This window comes from Oryx dammah, unplaced genomic scaffold (genome assembly GCF_014754425.2).
Source record: "Oryx dammah isolate SB20612 unplaced genomic scaffold, SCBI_Odam_1.1 HiC_scaffold_28, whole genome shotgun sequence".
In the NCBI taxonomy this organism is placed as follows: Eukaryota; Metazoa; Chordata; class Mammalia; order Artiodactyla; family Bovidae; genus Oryx; species Oryx dammah.
In genome coordinates, this window is record NW_024070212.1 from 7683086 (window position 1) to 7700130 (window position 17045).

A 17045-nucleotide genomic window follows, 5' to 3' on the forward strand; every position below is an offset into this window, starting at 1 on the left:
TTCCTCACTGTTTGAAAAAGCACTTACAAATGTGAAAAGGGAAGAGAATAAAAGAATCCTAAGGTGTTGGACTGGTATTAGAGGAATTAACATGGGCACATTCTTAAAAAATACTTACACACAGAATTATAGATTTTGTATAAGTGTGTACACACACACACACACACACATACATATACATGTATTTCTTAGCTCTGTCTGCTAACAGGTCCAAGAAGCGATGACATCCCATCAGTATTTAAAAATCCTGTTTCCAGATCTTGGATAATAAATATGATACTAAACGGAAGTCCACCAAAGGGCTACTTAGAGTAATAGCTAGTTTAGACAGGGGCATGCAAAAGAGGCCTGGGAAAATTTTGTTTTGCCAGAAAATAAGGAAATTCTCGGAGAACGATGGGAACATGTCAAAAGAACAAAGAAGCTGATATGAATGGACGCCATTTTTGTTTGTCTTTTTGTTTTCTCATATTTACAGTTCTTTCATTTAACAAATAGACTCTTACTGGTCAATTCTGGGAAAATCTGAGCCTCAAAATAAAGCCAGATTACAACCCATTAAGTCAAATAGCAATTAGTGAGCCCATAATGAAATAAAAAGAGAAAGCTCTTTCTTACAGCATCAGTTCAGTTCAGTCACTCAGTCGTGTCTGACTCTTTGCCACCCCACGGACTGCAGCACACCAGGCTTCCCTGTCCATCACCAACTCCCAGAGCTTACTCAAACTCATATCCATCACATCAGTGATGCCATCCAACTATCTCATCCTCTGTCATCCCCTTCTCCTCCTGCCTTCAATCTTTCCCAGCATCAGGGTCTTTTCCAATGAGTCAGTTCTTTGCATCAAGTGGCCAAAGCATTGGAGTTTCAGCATCAGCATCAGTCCTTCCAATGACTATTCAGGACTGATTTCCTTTAGGATGGACTGGTTTGATTTCCTTGTAGTCCAAGGGGCTCTCAAGAGTCCTCTCCAACACCACATTCAAAAGCATCAATTCTTCACTGTTCAGCTTTCTTTATAGTCCAACTCTCACATCCATACATGACAACTGGAAAAACCAAAGCTTTGACTAGATAGACCTTTTTGGCAAAGTAATGTCTCTGCTTTTTAGTATGCTGTCTAGGTTGTTCATAGCTCTTCTCTCAAGGAGCAAATGTATTTTAATTTAATGGCTGCAGTCACCATCTGCAGTGATTTTGAAGCCCCAAAAAATAAAGTCTCTCACTCTTTCCCCATCTATTTGCCATGATGTGATGGGACCAGATCCCATGATCTTAGTTTTCTGAATGTTGAGTTTTAAGCCAGTCTTTTTTACTCTCCTCTTTCACTTTCATCAAGAGGCTCTTCAGTTCCCCTTTGCTTTCTGCCATAACGGTGGTGTCATCTGTATATCTGAGGTTATTGATATTTCTCCCAGCAATCCTGATTCCAGCTTGTGCTTCTTCCAGCCCAGCGTTTCTCATGATATACTCTGCATATAAGTCAAACAAGCAGGGTGACAATATACAGCCTTGATGTATTCCTTTCCCGATTTGGAACCAGTCTGTTGTTCCATGTCCAGTTCTAACTGTTGCTTCTTGACCTGTATACAGATTTCTCAGGAGGCAGGTCAGGAGATCTGGTATTCTCAACTCTTTAAGAATTTTCCACAGTTTGTTGTGATCCACACAGTCAAAGGCTTTGATGTAGTCAATAAAGCAAAAGTAGATATTTTTCTGGAACTCTTTTATTTTTTCAATGATCTGGCAGATGTTGGCAATTTGATCTCTGGTTCCTCTGCCTTTTCTAAACCCAGCTTGACTATCCTGAAGTTCACGGTTCTTACAATATAATGTCAATTAATTTATGCAGACATAATATCTAGAGATAATCACCATTTGGCATTAGAGCAGTACTTGATATAGACTGGAGTTATCAATGGAGGCCAGGACTACTGAGTGAAGGCTTAATAAGGAATACAGTATTGGTGGCATGTCCAATTCTCTCTCCTCAAATACTATTCAAATGTAAAAGAAGAAATAGTGACACTACTGTGTAGAAATCTGACAGATACTAACTTGACCATGTGGTCAAAGTGAACATCACCTTGGGACAGGTCAACACGGTGTGCCTCCGGATGCAATGCACTGAGAACAGAGCATCATTTCCCCAGCATTCCTGCCACAGTCCTGCCATGGACTCAAGGCCTGATTCTGGTCATGGGGAAAGAGTGGATAGACCCAGGTTTAGAGTCATCTTACACAACAAAAGATATGCACTCTTTAACACTGTCAAGGATACAGAAACAAGGAAAGACTAAGGAGTCGTTCCAGGAGACATGACAAGTAAAAGTAATGTGGGTTTGTAGGTAGGGTCCCAGACTGGGAAGGGAACGGAGACATTATTAAGACATATGGCAACGTTTGAATGGGATCGGTGAACTGGAGGGTAATGCTGGACCCTTGTTCATTTCCTGACTGGAAGGAGTATATGGTAGTTGATATAGGAGAGTGTCCTTGTTTCAGGGAGGAGAGGGTAAACACTGCAGTATTTAAGGGTAATGATCTAACAACACAGTTTTCTGTCTTTTTCTCTCTCTAAAGAAAGAAATGGGGCCAATACAGCAAAATTTAGCACTTAGGGAATATGTGTAAAAGGCATGCAACAATTCTTTGTACAGTTCTTATAACTTTTCTGTAGGTTTGAAACTATTCAAAAATTTAAATTTGAGTAAAAAATATACATGGGTATATACACATGCATATGCATATGTGTATAGATTCATAATCCAACCATTTCCATTTCCTCCATGCTCCCATCATAAATCACTTGGATTGCTGCACTAGCCTCCAAATGGTCTCCCCGCTTCTGCCCTTGACCTTCCTTCAGTCTATTTTCAACAGAGCATCTACAGTGAGCCCATAAAGAGGGGGCGGTCCTAAGATGGCGGAGGAATAGGACAGGGAGACCACTTTCTCTCCCACGAATTCACCAAAAGAACATTTAAACGCTGAGAAAATTCCACAAAACAACTTCTGAATGCCGGCAGAGGACATAGGGCACCCAGAAAAGCAGCCCATTGTCTTCGAAAGGAGGTAGGAAAAAATATAAAAGACAAAAGAAGAGACAAAAGAGGTAGGGATGGAGCTCTGACCCGGAAGGGAGTCTTAAAAAGAAAGAAGTTTCCAAACACCAGGAAACACTCTCACTGCCGAGTCTATGGCGAGCCTTGGAAGCACAGAGGGCAATATAACAGGGAGGAAAAATAAATAAATAAATAAACCCCACAGATTATGAACCCAACGGTAACTCCCCCAGCAGAGAAGCAGCGCAGATGCCTGCACCCACCACTAGCAAGCGGGGGCTAGGCAGGGAGGCGGGGCTGCATTGCTTAGAGTAAGGACCAGGCCTGAATGCCCCGAGGGCAATCTCAGCAAACTAATTGGGCTAGCAAACCAGACTGTCAGATAGCTACTAGCGAAAAGCCCTAACCTAAGACACCACCAGGCCCGCTCACAGAACAAAGGACTAGAGCTACACGAAAAGCATTAACCTGAGAGTTGGACTGTGAAGAAGGCTGAGCGCCAAAGAATTGATGCTTTTGAACTGTGGTGTTGGAGAAGACTCTTGAGAGTCCCTTGGACTGCAAGGAGATCCAACCAGTCCATTCTGAAGGTGATCAACCCTGGGATTTCTTTGGAGGGAATGATGCTAAAGCTGAAACTCCAGTACTTTGGCCACCTCATGGGAAGAGTTGACTCACTGGAAAAGACTTTGATGCTGGGAGGGATTGGGGGCAGGAGGAGAAGGGAACGACAGAGGATGAGATGGCTGGATGGCATCACTGACTTGATGGACGTGAGTCTGAGTGAACTCCGGGAGTTGGTGATGGACAGGGAGGTCTGGCGTGCTGCGATTCATGGGGTCGCAGAGAGTTGGACACAACTGAGCAACTGAACTGAACTGAACTGAAGACACCATCAGGCCTGCTCACAGAACAAAGGACTGAACAGAGATAGACGGCTGCAGACCATCCCTCTCCGGTGACAGGCAGCCAGAGCCAGAAAGGGGCAATCGCAGCCCCAGAGAGGCATTATCTACCAAACTGCAAGCAGGCTTCTTTGCTAACTAAGACTTCTTGGGGTTCTGGACAGTAAACATCCTCCTGAGAAGGTTCATTGGTTGTACACCCAGAAAACCCGAGCAGCAGGGACAGGGGAGGCGATAAGTTGCAGCAATCGCACTCGTCAAACACCTCATCACCTGAGCTGCTCGGACCTGGGAAGGGCACAAAATGCAGGCCCAACCAAGTCTGCGCCTCTGAGGACTACCCAAGTGCTGAACTTGAGCGGCTTAGACCTGGGAGGCGCATGCAGCCCAGAGCCAGCCTCGGATGGTTCCCAGTGGAGCAACCTAGAGCCTGAGCAGTGTGGGCAGGGAGGGTACACGCACCGTTAGCGGGGACAGGCAAGTGTGGCTGAGGCACTGGGAGCACACACGCCAGTGTTATTTGTTTGCAGCGGCCCTCCCTCCCCACAGCGCGACTGAACAAGTGAACCTGAAAAAATGTCCACCACCGCCCTCTTTATGTCAGGGCAGAAATCAGACACTGAAGAGACCAGCAAATAAAAGAAGCTAAAACAGAGGGAACCGCCTTGGAAGTGACAGGTGCAATTGATTAAAACCCTGTCATTAGTACCAACTACATAGGAAGAGGCCTATAGATCTTGGGAAATATAAGCCAGACCAAGGAACTATCTGAAAATGAACTGACCTCACAATACTCACAACACCACCAGAGAAAGTCCTAGATACATTTTTTACTATTTTTATGATCATTCTTTTTTTTTAATTTTCACTTTTATAACCTATTACTTTGCAAAAAAAAAAAGACCCTATTTTTTAAAAGCAAACTTCATATATATATATATTTTATAATTTTTGTGACTTTGTTGTTTTTTTCTCTCTTTTTTTTCTTCTTTTCTTTAATATTGTATTTTTGAAATTCCAAACTCTATTCTAGATTTTTAATCTTTGCTTTTTGGTATTTGTTATCAATTTTGTACCTTTAAGAACCCAATCTTCAGTACCCAATTTTACTTGGGAGCGAGATTACTGGTTTGACTGCTCTCTCCCCCTTTGGACTCTCCTTTTTCTTCACCAGATTGCCTGTGTCTCCTCACCCTCTCTCTTCTCTACCCAACACTGAATTTCTGTGTGTTCCAGATAGTGGAGAACACTTAGGGAACTGATTACTGGCTGGATCTGTCTCGCTCCTTTTGATTCCCCCTTTTATCCTCCTGGCCACCTCTGTCTCCTTCCCCCCTCTTCTCGTCTCTGTATAACTCCATGAACATCTCTGAGCAGTCCAGTTGTGGCATGCACATAAGGAACTGATTACTGGCTAGCTTGCACTCTCCTCTATTGACTCCACCTCATCTCATTCGGGTCACCTCTAACACCCTCCTCCCTCTTCTCTTCTCCATGTAACTCTGTGAACCTCTCTGGGTGTCCCTCACTGTGGAGAAACTTTTCATCTTTAACCTAGATGTTTTATCAATGGTGCTGTATAGATGGAGAAGTCTTGAGACTACTGTAAAAATAAGACTGAAAACCAGAAGCAGGAGGCTTAAGTCCAAACCCTGAGAACATCAGAGAACTCCTGACTACAGGGAACATTAATTGACAGGAGCTCATCAAACACCTCCATACCTACACTGAAACCAAGCACCATCCAAGAGCCAACAAGTTCCAGAGCAAGACATACCACGGCAATTTTCCAGCAACACAGGAACACAGCCCTGAGCTCCAATATACAGGCTGCCCAAAGTTACTCCAAAACCACTGACATCTCATAACTCATTACTGGACACTTCATTGCACTCCAGAGAGAAGAAATCCAGCTCCACCCACCAGAACACCAAAACAAGCTTCCCTAACCAAGAAATCTTGACAAGCCACCTGTACAACCCCACCCACGGCGAGGAAACTCCATAATAAAGAGAACTCCACAAACTGCCAGAATACAGAAAGGAAACCCCAAACTCAGCAATATAAACATGATGAAGAGTCAGAGGAATACCCAGAAGGTAAAGGAACAGGATAAATGCCCACCAAACCAAACAAAAGAGGAAGAGATAGGGAATCTACTTGATAAAGAATTCTGAATAATGATAGTGAAAATGATCCAAAATCTTGAAATCAAAATGGAATCACACATAAATAGCCTGGAGACAAGGATTGAGAAGATGCAAGAAAGGTTTAACAAGGACCTAGAAGAAATAAAAAAGAGTCAATATATAATGAATAATGCGATAAATGAGATCAAAAACACTCTGGAGGGAACAAATAGTAGAATAACAGAGGCAGAAGATAGGATTGGTGAAGTAGAAGATAGAATGGTAGAAATAAATGAATCAGAGAGGAAAAAAGAAAAACGAATCAAAAGAAATGAGGACAATCTCAGAGACCTCTGGGACAATGTTAAACGCCCCAACATTTGAATCATAGGAGTCCAAGAAGAAGAAGAAGACAAAAAGAAAGACCATGAGAAAATCCTTGAGGGGATAATAGTTGAAAACTTCCTTAAAGTGGGGAAGGAAATAATCACCCAAGTCCAAGAAACCCAGAGTCCCAAACAGGATAAACCCGAGGCAAAACACCCCAAGACACATATTAATCAAATTAACAAAGATCAAACACAAAGAACAAATATTAAAAGCAGCAAGGGAAAAACAACAAATAACACACATAAGGGTAACAGCTGATCTTTCAATAGAAACCCTTCAGGCCAGGAGGGAATGGCAAGACATACTTAAAGTGATGAAAGAAAATAACCTACAGCCCAGATTACTGTACCCAGCAAGGATCTCAATCAAATATGAAGGAGAAATCAAAAGCTTTACAGACAAGCAAAAGCTTAGAGAATTCAGCACCACCAAACCAGCTCTCCAACAAATGCTAAAAGATATTCACTAGACAGGAAACACAAAAACGGTGTATAAACTCAAACCCCAAACAATAAAGTAAATGGCAATGGGATCATACTTATCAATAATTACCTTAAACATAAATGGGTTGAATGCCCCAACCAAAAGACAAAACTGGCTGACTGGATACAAAAACAAGACCCCTATATATGTTGTCTACAAGAGACCCACCTCAAAACAGGGGACACATACAGACTGAAAGGGAAGGGCTGGAAAAAGATTTTCCATGCAAATAGAGACCAAAAGAAAGCAGGAGTAGCAATACTCATATCAGATAAAATAGTCTTTAAAACAAAGGCTGTGAAAAAAGACAAAGAAGGACACTACATAATGATCAAAGGATCAATCCAAGAAGAAGATATAACAATTATAAATATATATGCACCCAACATAGGAGCACCACAATACGTAAGACAAATGCTAACAAGTATGAATAGTGGGAGACTTTAATACCCCACTCACACCTATGGATAGATCAACTAAACAGAAAATTAACAAGGAAACACAAACTTTAAATGATACCATAGACCAGTTAGGCCTAATTGATATCTATAGGATATTTCACCCCAAAACAATGAATTTCACCTTTTTCTCAAGTGCACACGGAACATTCTCCAGGATAGATCACATCCTGGGCCAGAAATCTAGCCTTGGTAAAATCAAAAAAATGGAAATCATTCCAAGCATCTTTTCTGACCACAATGAAGTAAGATTAGATCTCAATTACAGGAGAAAAACTATTAAAAATTCCAACATATGGAGGCTGAACAACACACTGCTGAATAACCAACAAATCACAGAAGAAATCAAAAAAGAAATCAAAATATGCATAGAAATGAATGAAAATGAAAACACAACAACCCAAAACCTGTGGGACACTGTAAAAGCAGTGCTAAGGGGAAAGTTCATAGCAATACAGGCATACCTCAAGAAACAAGAAAAAAGTCAAATAAATAACCTAACTCTACACCTAAAGCAACTAGAAAAGGAAGAAATGGAGAACCCCAGGGTTAGTAGAAGAAATCTTAAAAATTAGGGCAGAAATAAATGCAAAAGAAACAAAAGAGACCATAGCAAAAATCAACAAAGCCAAAAGCTGGTTCTTTGAAAGGATAAATTAAATTGACAAACCATTAGCCAGACTCATCAAGACACAAAGGGAGAAAAATCAAATCAATAAAATTAGAAATGAAAATGGAGAGATCACAACAGACAACACAGAAATACAAAGGATCATAAGAGACTACTATCAGCAATTATATGCCAATCAAATGGACAACGTGGAAGAAATGGACAAATTCTTAGAAAAGTACAACTTTCCAAAGCTGAACCAGGAAGAAACAGAAAATCTTAACAGACCCATCACAAGCATGGAAATTGAAACTGTAATCAGAAATCTTCCAGCAAACAAAAGCCCAGGTCCAGATGGCTTCACAGCTGAATTCTACCAAAAATTTAGAGAAGAGCTAACACCTATCCTACTCAAACTCTTCCACAAAATTGCAGAGGAAGGTAAACTTCCAAACTCATTCTATGAGGCCACCATCACCCTAATACCAAAACCTGACAAAGATGCCACAAAAAAAGAAAACTACAGGACAATATCACTGATGAACATAGATGCAAAAATCCTTAACAAAATTCTAGCAATCAGAATCCAACAACACATTAAAAAGATCATACACCATGACCAAGTGGGCTTTATCCCAGGGGTGCAAGGATTCTTCAATATCCACAAATCAATCAATGTAATTCACCACATTAACAAATTGAAAAATAAAAGCCACATGATTATCTCAATAGATGCAGAGAAAGCCTTTGACAAAATTCAACATCCATTTATGATAAAAACTCTCCAGAAAGCAGGAATAGAAGGAACATACCTCAACAGAATAAAAGCTATATATGACAAACCCACAGCAAACATTATCCTCAATGGTGAAAAAGCATTTCCCCTGAAGTCAGGAACAAGACAAGGGTGCCCACTTTCACCACTACTATTCAACATAGTTCTGGAAGTTTTAGCCACAGCAATCAGAGCAGAAAAAGAAACAAAAGGAATCCAAACTGGAAAAGAAGAAGTAAAACTCTCACTGTTTGCAGATGACATGATCCTCTACATAGAAAACCCTAAAGACTCCACCAGAAAATTATTAGAGCTAATCAATGAATATAGCAAGCCTGCACGATATAAAATCAACACACAGAAATCTCTTGCATTCCTATACACTAATAATGAGAAAATAGAAAGAGAAATTAAGGAAACAATTCCATTCACCATTGCAACGAAAAGAATAAAATACTTAAGAATATATCTACCTAAAGAAACTAAAGACCTGTATATATAAAACACTGGTGAAAGAAATCAAAGAGGACACTAATAGATGGAGAAATATACCATGTTCATGGATTGGAAGAATCAATATAGTGAAAATGAGTATACTACCCAAAGCAATCTATAGATTCAGTGCAATTCTTATCAAGCTACCAGCGGTATTTTTCACAGAACTAGAACAATTAATTTCACAATTTGTATGGAAATCCAAAAATCCTCGAATAGCCAAAACTATCTTGAGAAAGAAGAATGGAACTGGAGGAATCAACCTGCCTGACTTCAGGCTCTACTACAAAGCCACAGTCATCAAGACAGTATGGTACTGGCACAAACACAGAAATATAGATCAATGGAACAAAATAGAAAGCCCAGAGATAAATCCACACACATATGGACACCTTATCTTTGACAAAGGAGGCAAGAATATATAATGGATTAAAGACAATGTCTTTAACAAGTGGTGCTGGGAAAACTGGTCAACCACTTGTAAAAGAATGAAACTAGAACACTTTCTAACACTATACACAAAAATAAACTCAAAATGGATTGAAGATCTAAACGTAAGACCAGAAACTATAAAACTCCTAGAGGAGAACATAGGCAAAACACTCTCTGACATAAATCACAGCAGAATCCTCTATGACCCATCTCCCAGAATATCAGAAATAAAAGCAAAAATAAACAAATGGGACCTAGTTAAACTTAAAAGCTTCTGCACAACACAGGAAACTATAAGCAAGGTGAAAAGACAGCCTTCAGAATGGGAGAAAATAATAGCAAATGAAGCAACTGACAACTAATCTCAAAAATATACAAGCAACTCCTGAAGCTCAATTCCAGAAAAATAAACGACCCAATCAAAAAATGGGCCAAAGAACTAAACAGACATTTCTCCAAAGAAGACATACAGATGGCTAACAAACACATGAAAAGATGCTCAACATTACTCATTATCAGAGAAATGCAAATCAAAACCACAATTAGGTACCATTTCACACCAGTCAGAATGGCTGCGATCCAAAAGTCTACAAGCAATAAATGCTGGAGAGGGTGTGGAGAAAAGGGAACCCTCTTAACTATTGGTGGGAATGCAAACTAGTACAGCCACTATGGAGAACAGTGTGGAGATGCCTTAAAAAACTGGCAATAGAACTGCCTTATGACCCAGCAATCCCACTGTTAGGCATACACACCGAGGAAACCAGAATTGAAAGAGACACATGTACCCCAATGTTCATTGCAGCACTGTTTATACTAGCCAGGACATGGAAACAACCTAGATGTCCATCAGCAGATGAATGGATAAGAAAGCTGTGGTACATATACACAATGGTGTATTACTCAGCCATTAAAAAGAATACATTTGAATCAGTCCTAATGAGGTGGATGAAACTGGAGCCTATTATACAGAGTGAAGTAAGCCAGAAAGAAAAACACCAATACAGTATACTAACACATATATACGGAATTTAGCAAGATGGTAACAATAACCCTGTATGCAAGACAGCAAAAGAGACACAGATGTATAGAACAGTCTTTTGGACTCTGTGGGAGAGGGACAGGGGATTTGGGAGAATGGCACTGAAACATGTATAATATCATATATGAAACGAATCGCCAGTCCAGGTTCGATGCACGATACTGGATGCTTGGGGCTGGTGCACTGGGATGACCCAGAGAGATGGTATGGGGAGGGAGGAGGGAGGGGAGTTCAGGATGGGGAACACGTGTATACCTGTGGCGGATTCATGTTGATGTATGGCAAAACCAATACAATACTGTGAAGTAATTACCCTCTAATTAAAATAAATAAATTTATATTAAAAAAGAAAAAATAATAATTAAAAAAAATAAAGTGAGCCCATAAAAACATAGGATGTTACTGGGAATCGGGATTTCCACAGGAGGAAAAGAGAAATAAAAGTATATAATACAAGAAGAAAAAAACTTTCCTATATAATGCAAGAAAAAAACTTGCAAAAGTATATAATGCAAGAAGAGAAAGAACTCTGTGCTACTGTCTTTGAAGTGTGAGTATTAGTACAAATTCATGCTTTCTTAAAACACGTATTTCCTTTTTCTTAGGAAATACACAGTGAAGTGTTTGGGAGTTTCATATTATTTGCAACCTGCTTTCAGATGATGAAAGAAGAAGGAAGTGTTCATAATACTAAGAGAGAAAGCAAGTATGGCAGGATGTCAACAGATGATAAATCTAGATAAGGGGAATATAGGTTATCGCAATACTGATCTTTTAACTTTTCTGTGGTTTTCTAATACTTTAAAAAACTGATAGTGGGTTGATAAGTACACTTGTATATCTACAGAATATCTTAGAAGGATCCATAAGGAAGTGGTGGTATTGGTTACCTATGAAGTATCTCTGAAATTTACTGCCAACTTCTGTGTCTTTTTCACCAATCCCACACTACCATTTAGATTTCTACTATTTAGATTACTACTATTTAACAGCAGTAAACTATGGTAGCTATTCGGTCTCATTTGCTTAGCACCCTTTCCCACCTGACAGCCACTTTGACCACTTATTTATTCCTTTACTTCTTATAAAATGAGAAATGGCCACTGGAAATCAGTGGTGACCTTAGAAAGAGCTGTTTTGGCAAAGCAGTAGAGCCTGACTGCAGTGGGTTCAAGAGACAATGGAAAAAGAGAAACTGGAGTCAGTGAGCATGGACATTTTCTAAAAAAGAATTCTGCTGTAAAATAAAAGAGAGAAATGTGGCAGTTAGTTAGAAGGGAAGTAACACTTGAAGCGGGTTTGGGGTTTTTCTTTTTTTTTTTTTTTCACTCTTGATAGGAGAAGCAACTACATGCAGGGAGGGAAATGATGATTCAAGGAACAGAAGGAAGAAGAGTTTGAGTAATATTCTTGAATAAAGAAGGAGGACTCTTAAGCACACGTGGAAGTGATCGGCATGGAAGTGATCGGCTCTCTCCTTCCCACCAACAGAAGAGAAGCAAATATGCTGGTACACGGATGGGCAAATAAGGTAGTAGGACACTGTGGCAGTTCTCTTCTGATTCAAAGGATTCAGGAAGAGGTGCTGGAGGTTTGAAGAGAGAAGAAACTTCACAAAAACAACCATCAGAGTGAGAGGACCAGGGACATATGATCAGCTGGGTAATACTTAATCAAGGGTCTATTTCAGGTTAGAACCATAAATTTAGTGACACCAGTCGGCATGGTTGAATTTTCTTTTTTTCAGCCACTTTCAGCTATTTGAGGGCATTCATGGGGTAGGCAGAGTTAGATTTAACAAGGCTGTGGTTGATCAAAGAGAGAATTACAAAGCAGGAGAGAGACAAAGAATACTGAGGGTATGAGGCAATGGTTAGAGACTGTCCATGTAATGTAAACTGGATAAGGGGAAAGTGATAACATAAAGGGGATGAGGGACAAGGAAAAGATGACAGAATCTCAGCAGGGCTGAAGGGGCCACTGGATCACTAAATAGAGTGACGGAAGGTGATGGCTAGAGTGGGATGTTTGAAACTGAGATTATGTTATTAGTAACAACTAGATTGAGGCTTATGACTCAGAAAGCAAATGGCTAAGACAGGGTGGAAGGTGGAAAGAAGACCCAGGAAATGAGAGGTCAAGGTGTTTGAAGGATCTTCTCTGAGAAGGCTTCCCTGGTGGCTCAGACAGTAAAGCCTGCAATGCAGGAGACTGGGGTTCCATCCCCTGGAGAAGGGAATGGCAACCCACTCCAGTACTCTTGCCTGGACAATCCCACGGACAGAGAAGCCTGGTAGGTTACAGTCCACAGGGTCACAAAGAGTCAGACATGACTGAACAACTTCACTTTTCTTTCTTTCTTTCTTTCTTTCTCTGACAATACTGAAATCAGCCAAGAATCTTGATGGAAGGAGTGCTGAAGTAAGTGACAATAAGTTCAGAACTAAATTTTTTCAAAATGTGAGGGAGAGTGAACCAGAAATCAGAAGAAGACTGTAACAGGGACAGGTAGAGGAGAACATGTGAGACAATGTGAAACTTAAGCCTGGATGTGCATTTTTTTTTTAGGGAAGATGAACAGTGAATGATCAAAAAGCAGCAATGAAGAACAAGAAAGATAGCTAATCCACCTTCAGAGATCCTAATGGTGTAAAGGTTTTGAGAATGAAAACAGCAACCATTCAGTAGGACTTCAGGGGAAAAGTATGATCAGGGTGTCGGGTATTGGTCAACACAGGAAGGCAAAGAGAACTTTCACAGAAGACGCTGAAGTTATCAAAGAAACCACAGTGGCAGAACAAAGCTTCTGATCTTGGTACATATATCTTATACGTGGTCAAAACACACACACACACACACACACATAAGTGGCTTTTGCGCAAATCTAAGAAAAAGAAGGAGAGAGTAAAGGAGGTAGGAAGGAAAGAGAAGAGGAAAGATATACAAATGACAAACACAATTTATGAAAAGATGCTCCACATCACATGTTATCAGGGAACTACAAACTAAAATAATGAGATATCACTACACATCTATTAGAATAGCTAAAATCTGAAACACTGGCAACAACCAAGTGTCAGCAAGGACTGGAGCAACAGGAATATCCGTTCACTACTGGCAGGAATGCAAAATCGCATAACCACTTTGGAAGATAGGTTGAAAGTTTCTTACAAAACTGGACATACTCTTCCTGTGTGATCCAGTAATCATGCTCCTTGGTATTTATCCAAATGATATGAGAATCTATGTCCACATAAAAAGCTGTGTGTGGGAGCTCCCTGACCTGGTGGTTAGGAATCAGCACTTTCATAGCCATCGCCTGGGTTCAATCCCTAGTGAGGGAACTGAGATCCCACAAGCTCCACGGCATGGCAAAAAAAAAAAAAAAAAAAAGCTGCACATGAATATTTATAGCAGGCTTATATATAACTGCCAACATTTGAAAGCAACCAAACTGTTTTTCAGCAGGTAAATGGATAAACAAACTGTGTGCCTTGAACCAAACCATGTCCCCCCGAAATTTATAAGCTGAAGCCCCCGATATGACTGCATCCAGAGGTAGGGTGGTATTTAGGAGGTAATCAAGCTTAAATGAGGTTACAAGTGTGGGGCCCTCATCTGCTAGAACTGTGGCCTCATAAAACTAAGAGCTAGATCTATCTACCTACCTCTCTCTCTCCTTCCCTCCTTCCTTCCCCTTCCACCCCTCTGCCTTGTGAGGACACAGCAAAAAGATGGCTGGCTGTAAGTCAGGAAGAGAGGTCTCACCAGAACCTGACCATCCTGGCACCTCAAGTTGGACTTCGGCCTCCAGAACTGTCAGAAAACAAATTTGTATTGTTTAAGCTACCTAGGCATTTTGTTATGGGAGCCCAAAAGACACTGTGGTACATCCACATAATGGAATACTATTCAGTGCTGAAAAAAAATGAGCTATCAGGCCACTAAAAGACAGAGGGATCTTAAATGCATTTTGCTAAATGAAAGAAGCCAATTTTAAAATGCTACATACTATATCATTCCAATAATATGACATTCTGCAAAAGGCAAAACTAGGAGACAGTGGAAAGATCAGTGGCTGTAGAGGGCTTTGGAGGAAGGAGGCAGAGATAAATAAGTGGAGCACAGGGAATTTTTTTAGGGCAGCATAACTACTTCATATGATATTATAATGGTAGATACTGACATTATGCATTTGTCAAAACCCTCAGAATGAACACAGAGAAAGCAAGGGACTTTCAGAAAAACATCTGCTTCATTGACTATGCGAAAGCCTTTGACTGTGTGGATCACAACAGTGGAAAATTCTTAAGGAGACGGGAATACCAGACCACCTAACCTGCCTCCTGAGAAATCTGTATATAGGTCAAGAAGCAACAGTTATAACTGGACATGGAACAACCAACTAGTTCAAAATTGGGAAAGGAGTGTAAGGCTGTATATTGTCATCCTGCTTATTTAACTTCTGTGCAGAATACATCATGGGAAATGCCAGGCTGGATGAATCACAAGTTGGAATCAAGATTCCCAGGAAAAATATCAACAACTTCAGATATGCATATGACACCAATGGCAGAAAGTGAAGAAGAACTAAAGAGCCTCTTAATGAGGATGAAAGAGGAGAATGAAAAAGCTGGCTTGAAACTCAACATTAAAAAAACTAAGATCATGGCATCCGATCCCATCACTTCATGGCAAATAGAAGGGCATAAACAGGAAGCAATGATAGATTTCCTTTTCTTGGGCTCCAAAATCATTACAGATGGTAGCTACAGCCATGAAAGTAAGAGACGCTTGTTCCTTGGAAGGAAACCTATAACAACCAAGACAGTGTATTAAAAAGCAGAGACATCACCTTGCCAGCAGAAATCCATAAAGTGAAAGCTATGGTTTTTCCAGCAGTCACATATGGATGTGTGAGGTGGGTCATAACGAAGGCTGAGCACCAAAAAAATTGATGATTTTGAATTACGGTGCTGGAGAAGACTCTTGAGAGTTCCTTGGACTGCAAGGAGATCAAACCAGTTAATCCTAAAGGAAATGAACCCTGAATATTCATTGGAAGGACTGTTGCTGAAGCTGAAACTCTGATATTTTGGCCACCTGATATGAAAAGCCAACTCACTGGAAAGACCCTGATGCTTGGAAAGATTGAAGGCAAAAGGAAAAGTGGGTGGCAGACCATGAGATGGTTAGAGAGCATCACTGACTCAATGGACATGGATCTGAGCAAACTCTAACGCTGTGCAGGACAGAGGAATCTGGCATGCTATAGTCCATGGTGCTGCAAAGAGGTGGATGTGACTTAGCAACTCAAAAACAACAAAAAAACAATGAACAGAGTGAATCTTAATATAAACTATGGACTTTAATTAGTGATAATGTATTAATACTGGCCCATGAACTATACCAAATATACTCCATTAATGCAAGACGCTACCAATAAGGGAAACTTGGGGGTGGGGAAACTCTGTACGAACCCCTCAATTATTCTAATCTAAAATTGTACTAAAAATAAGCTCTATCAAGTATTTAAAAATAATTACACTGAAATGGAATTTCAGCATCCATAAATAAATTTGTTCTGGAGCGGGGCCATGCTCAGTTGATACTGCCCATGGCTGCTTTCATACTGCAACTGGCAGAACTGAGGAGCTGGGACAGAGACGACATGACCACAAAAGCCCAAAACATTTACTATCTAGACCTGTACAGAAAACGCCGACAGGGCCTCTCTAAACTTCATTGCCCAACATAAAAGGAATACGCACATCTTGTCATAGGCTGTTCTGAGTAAGCCATTTTTAATTATTCAAAGTTGTTAGAGTCACAAGTTCTAATTACATGATCTGATTTTAAAATTTTAACTGGCTAGCTTGGCTTAGAGAATTTTTGTGCCCTCTAGTGGGAAAGACTGGGAGAAGGCAATGGCACCCCACTCCAGCACTCTTGCCTGGCAAATCCCATGGACGGAGGAGCCTGGTGGGCTGTAGCTCGTGGGGTCGCTAAGAGTGGGACAGGACTGAGCAACTTCACTTTCACTTTTCACTTTCATGCACTGGAGAAGGAAATGGCAACCCACTCCAGTGTTCTTGCCAGGAGAATCCCAGGGACAGAGAAGCCTGGTGGGCTGCCGTCTATGGGGCTGCACAGAGTAAGACACAACTGAAATGACTTAGCAGCAGCAGCTTGTAATATAGGAAAAAAAATCAAATCAGTGAAGTACCTGAACACCCAAAATGGCAACTCCCAAAAAAGAA

General features: G+C 40.5%; 1 protein-coding gene across 1 annotated transcript in view; it reads right to left on the reverse strand.

Annotated features, from left to right (window-relative positions):
• Nucleotides 1-17045, reverse strand: part of ATF6 (activating transcription factor 6) — a 245338-nt gene that overhangs the window by 226344 nt on the left and 1949 nt on the right. The window lies entirely within an intron of this gene.